The sequence below is a fragment of the Homarus americanus genome, unplaced genomic scaffold (assembly GCF_018991925.1).
Source record: "Homarus americanus isolate GMGI-L3 unplaced genomic scaffold, GMGI_Hamer_2.0 scaffold29478, whole genome shotgun sequence".
Lineage (NCBI taxonomy): Eukaryota > Metazoa > Arthropoda > Malacostraca > Decapoda > Nephropidae > Homarus > Homarus americanus.
In genome coordinates this window covers 122,929-129,373 of record NW_024747997.1, presented here as the reverse complement: position 1 = coordinate 129,373, position 6,445 = coordinate 122,929, and positions in this window count along the sequence as shown.

The window sequence follows — 6,445 nt, the reverse complement described above, 5'->3', positions numbered from 1 at the left end:
TGAACTGACAACTACTCGCTGACGTCAATTAGCCCAGATTTGTGGGTTTTTTTGCGTTGTGTAAAGTCTTGAAAGGAAGAAAGTAATATTATACGAAAAGATAGCGCTTGCCCATATTACGACTTTCATAAAAAGTTTTATTACCTCGAAAATAATGGAAATGTATAGAAGCAGGTAGTAGGCAGCTACCAAACAGGGAGGTACTACCGCCCGGGAAGATATTGGAAGCATAATGTGTTGTCTAATGGTAGACCCTGCTGCCATATGGCATCACGAAAATTGTGACCAAGTCCCAGGTTGGTGATCTGACTTTCTGCCTCATTTACACACAATTGCAGGTCTCAATTGTTTCTCTCACTTTGACAACCCAATATACATACTGCATATCATTTTTCATTCTTGATATTTTTTGTGTATTTATTTATGGCTCATTATTATTATTATTATTATTATTATTATTATTATTATTATTATTATTATTATTATTATTATTATTATTATTAATTTTTATTAGTATTATTAATATTTTCTTTTATTATAATTGGTATTTTTAATATTATTATAATTATAATTATTATTATTATTATTATCATTATTATTATTATTATTATTATTATTATTATTATTGTTATTATTATTATTATTATTATTAATCATTATTATTATATTATTATATTTTCGCCCCCAGGCCTTGATGTGAGTCATTAGAAATGACCTGTGCCCGTTTGGCGTAATTTTTTCTTCTTGAGGGCTTCCGTCATTTTGAACAAGCGGCATCGTCTCAGTGCTTGAAGCGCGGCACCACTGTACAATCAGCTGGTGGCAGCAAGAATTCGTTCTATCTTGGCCATGCTGACTAGGTTAGGTTAGGTTAGGTTAGGTTATTATTTGTTTGTATTAGTATCTATTACGTTAGTATATGCAATATTAAGCCAAGCATGAATGATCGTCTCTTATTCTCTCTTACGGAGTGTGCAGGGTGCCTTGCTTCAAACATTGCGACGGTGCCGGCTGTTGAAAATGACGGAAGCCCTCAGGAAAGAAATCACGCGCCCGGGTGGGCTAATGCACGTGAAAAAGGAAAAAGAAAAAATGGCAACTTGATATTATGGTGCTCACAGTCAGCCGTTTCGAAATATATTCTCCATTTTTGGTGATAAAAGAAGAAAAACCCACAAAATAAACAAAAACAATGCAAGGATTAAAACGTATAATTGTTAGTATTCAACAGTAGAGCATAATACGAAACAACAAAAATTAACTGCATAAAATCAGTAATTTCTGGAAAAAAATTCTTAAACTCCATGTCGATATTATTTTTCGTCATCTCCTGTCACCTTTCTTGTGGTTTACTTTACAACTTATTTATTTATACTTTGTACGTTGGCAGTAACAAAGGCAACGACAACACCAAAATGTCCAATTTCAAAGACTCCTTTCAGCTTCTAGGATAAAGGATGCGTATCAAGTATCAGCAGGCACTATATAGTACTCTTCTTCCTCCCTGGATAACTACTTTGAGGCACTATAACATTGAGCTAAATGTTCTGCTCTCAGGTACCTTCAGTGAGTCCGGAACCAAGTACATGCACGTGTTGCAGGGCTCTGTTGCCTCAGGATATGGGTTGGGTATGGAGACCTACAACTTACAGTGTACTGGTAGCGAGTGGAGACATGAAGTATTACCTTTATGTGGTCATAAACTCCGTAGTACCTTGCAGTAGTACCTTGCATATCCCGAAAGGTTCCCTTGTTTCCGACTATATATAAATAAATAAATAAATATACATATATATATATATATATATATATATATATATATATATATATATATATATATATATATATATATATATATATATATATAGTTAGAAACAAGGCTGTATTAAGTTCTTGCAATATGGAAATATGGATTAGAACTTATATTGGTTTCTTTTTAATTTAATTTCTGTGCCAGACCTCGAAACTTGCAAGGAAGCATGTTCTTCATTTTATTAGCCAGACAAGCCTACCAGATCCTTCCATCAGTTTGTTGATCATTGACGAGTTGCCTCACATCTGACGATGAACATACCGATGTAGTGATAACACGAACTTTTTAGATTATGTATTTTCGGAAACAAACAGCAAGTTATATTAATTGACAGTATAGTGAACTTAAAAAATCCGAACCTTTCTTGAATATTTTCATTTGGTAGATATACAAGCTTTAATGTCAGTTGATAGGTCTACTAGGATGAAGTGTAGTTGGTTCTCTGGCCAAGATTATTTTCAGGCCTACAGGCTTGGTTTTAGGTGACTTAGTTTCATTTTGTATATCTACTCTTCTTTTCTTTACTAGATATGTTTATTGGTCCTCTTATGGAGAAAATATATATTAATATTGAATCCAACAGAATGATGTAAGATTACACCATTAACGAAACAGTACGGAAGTGGTCCATTAGGGTACAGTATAGGTTTCACTAAATAATTAAGAATTAATACATAAGATGCTTTTACCCCACAGCGTTCCCATTACAGCAGCCTTCGGTCGTATCTACTGTACTGTAGGTCTTTAAGGGCGTTTTTAGATTTCACGTAGGGAAGAAGTGAGTACGGACTTGAGTACATTGAGGGGAAAATGAGCGCAGTTATGAAGATGATAAGTAGTTACATGACTTTGTAATTACAGCACTGGGATCCCTTATTTATATTTCCGTCTTTTTGTTCCCATTTTAGGCATGGGAGTGAAAATTATACAAGAAGTGCAGTCGGCTACTTTACCGTGAATTTTAACGATGCTAGTCATTTGTTATTCGATCCCACTTGGAAAATTCCTACATCGCTCCTAGCTGAATATGTTAGCACAGAGAGAAAGAACTTATTTCACTAACCAAACTGGATTAGTTTTAAAATATACACCCACTGCATCATTTGTTAATACATTGTATTTAGTTTCAGTGTCCATAATTCCACGCCTCCTGAAAACCATTGTTTTAAAAGGAAGGCATACTGTGGTGGAACTACTCCAAAGAATTAATTTTCAGGTCACCAAGTGAAATATGACGTGTATTTTCCTTAGATTTTCATACGTTTCCTAAACCTAACTTTCCTACGAAAGTCGAACATTACATCAAGGCTAGTGGAGTGGGCTATAGTGATTATTTTTCTATCGATAAGGCTCCAGATTGTGTCACATGTTCTAATAGAGGACTTGTCGGGAAAATATGGGATGTTCTAGGAATTTTAGATGGTGTAAGACTTACTCTTTAAGGAGGAGCAGACCGGGGGAGATTAAAAGAGTTGTTGAAAAGTTCAGCAGTAGAGAGAAGAAAGCAACTCCATAATAACCCAACCCCCGAGCCACTTGACTTGTACACTACAGACACTACCGTCTGGGCCGCGGGCGCCAGCCAGAGGTGGTCATTTGTAGATGTCTTTGAAAAATGTTGTGTATTAGTTTAAATTAGCAACTATGAGTTTTAGTTTCGTGAATCGGTTCATTTCGCGGCTTCCCATGACCAGAGTGCAGGACATTTTTATTCTTTCTTCACTAATTGGTAATATGGGTGTACGGTACAGTAGTTTCCTCAACAATTATTCTCCTTGTCATGCCAGCCCAACCAAAAGAGAATGACCACTGGGCCAGGTTCAGTAAACAGACAATTGTCGGTGGAATCTGAGGTCATTATCAGGATTACTGTATTATGAAGCTGGATATAGCAGAACAAGCTTGAAAACCCAACAGTGTTTGGTTGCTGTCTGACCACTGCTCTACCCCGCTACTCGATCTCCCGACTCGATATTCCGGACTTTTTGAGTCATGGATCGTGGATTTATGGGATGGTCCAATACATTGGTCCATAGCTTGGGCTTATGGTTAGGTATTCCTGAGCTTCGTATCTATGCTGTTCGGATCACAAGCGGGGGTGTAATGAAGCAGTACATGAGGGAGGAGGGCAGAGCATTCCTGGACGGACGAGGGTGTGGGCGCTGGTCGGTGGTCGGCGGAGGCGGTTGTGGTTAATAGCAAATTGTGTTACTCTGGCTTAGAATGTAATGTAAGTTTGTAATATTTATATACCTTTGGATGTGGTAGGATTGTGGTGATTGTTAGTGTATCGTTGGATATTTATGTAACTGTATGTTGTATAAGTGTGGCGATTGTTAATGTTCGATTATTGTTGATTGATGGTGTTTCTTGTCATATTGTACTGTACATTCCAACATCTCCTTTCCTATAGTTATATACAAGTGATCGTGGACCCTTCGTGCCCGGTTCGCTGTATGGTTCGACAAAACAGTAATGGAGGGAATATTTGGAGAAGTGCGCTTGTGCCTGTATTTAATCATGGGCGTGGTTGTTATAATCATGGTCGTGGTTATTATAATCATGGTCGTGGTTGTTATAATCATGGTCGTGGTTGTTATAATCATAGTCGTTAGTCGTGGTTGTTATAATCATAGTCGTCGTGGTTGTTATAATCATATGGTCGTGGTTGTTATAATCATGGTCGTGGTTGTCGTGGTTGTTATAATCATAGTCGTGGTTGTTATAATCATAGTCGTGGTTGTTATAATCATGTCATTGTTATAATCATGGTCGTGGTTGTTATAATCATGGCGTGGTTGTTATAATCATGGTCGTGGTTGTTATAATCATGGTCGTGGTTATTATAATCATAGTCATCATCATGGTCGTGGTTATTATAATCATAGTCGTGGTTGTTATATGGTCGTTGGTGTTATAATCATGGTCGTGGTTGTTATAATCATAATGGTCGTGTTATAATCATAGTCGTGGTTGTTATAATCATGGTCGTCGTTGTTATAATCATGGTCGTGGCTGTTATAATCATGGTCGTGGTTGTTATAATCATAGTCGTGGTTGTTATAATCATAGTCGTGGTTGTTATAATCATGGTCATCAGTCGTGGTTGTTATAATCATGGTCGTATTTGTTATAATCATAGTCGTGGTTGTTATAATCATGGTCGTGGTTGTTATAATCATGGTCGTGGTTGTTATAATCATGGTCGTGTTTGTTATAATCATAGTCGTGGTTATAATCATGGTCGTGGTTGTTATAATCATGGTCGTGGTCATGATACTTACAGTATCTAATATACTATAGGAAGGAATAGAATAAAGGTTAGAATAATTAGTTAAAGAAATATTCGCCATAAGGAGAGGAATAAGTACACACTGTAGCCTCCTAAGGTCCGAAAATGCTCTGGTAAAGTTGAAACTGCGCATCCAGACGCATGATGAAACTCAGCTCCCCTCACCTGTTATCTCTAACTATTGTCTGTTTCCCCTTCTTTTTTCTATTTACTCATCTTCCTTCCTTTACTAATCCAAACAACATTAAAAAAAAGTAGGCTAAGAGAAAAAGTGGGGGGAGGAGGAGGGAGACGTACAATAACTGCAATCGTCCGGCCGGCTGACAGCGTACAGCGACATCTGTTGCCAGCGTAAATAAAATCGTTAATTAATGCGTTCCTAAAGAAACCATCGACATGGGACCAGGTTTGTTCCACTCTACGAATTTTTTGCGATTTTTCCACCAAGTTTGATGAAAAACGATTGTGCCGTTTCGGCTGGCCAGAACAGACAGACACACGGCTAGTCCTATAGTATATTAGATGATACCTGAGTAATGCTGAATATTTAAGGAGCAATATGCTAAACATGATCATGAATTTAAGTGAACCCGTTTTAGTCTGTGTGGTCTGTTACCGCCCGGGTCCTAGTAAGGTGTCTAGCTCAGGAACTAAAGCTCGTGACACCTGTGATTGTGTTATGAAAGCTCAGGAGACTTCCATATATTACCCTTAACAATATACTCTACTGTATATCGGTACTGTAATTATTCCTCTTTCTCCCTCAAAGTGGCGTCACCATTGTTGGAAAAATGGTGACTGGTTTTCCGCCAGCTCACAATGTTCGTGAAATACTGTACTGGAAATTGGTAGTGTGTTTCCCGGTTATTTCTAGCGCGAAAATGTCATAATCATTGAACATGAAATTTCTTAGTGTTACCCGGTAAAGTTATTTTCCACATCAGTGGCTCTTGAAGGCAGCCTAATAGGTCGACGGATATCCTACCTTATTTACGAGGGGGGTGGGGGGGGGCATCGTTTCCGGGCGATATCTCAACCACACTTCAACCGGTTTATATCAGATTTGGTGGAGTTACTTATTCTTGTGGTTTGTGATGTAATGAATAGCGTCTTTAGTTGTGTTGATATATACAGTGGTATTTGGCACGTTAACCGCCTTTGTTTCCGCAAATTATCTCTAACAGTACCTTAAGTAATTTCCTGTTTAGATCTGTTATATAAATAGTTTTTGATCAGGCAGAACTTTTCGACAATATTTAATGTTTTTTTCCCTTTACAGTGTTGGAACCAATTATGTTTTCTGGGTGAAATCTTAACACCTCAACTTATTCGCTTCAAAT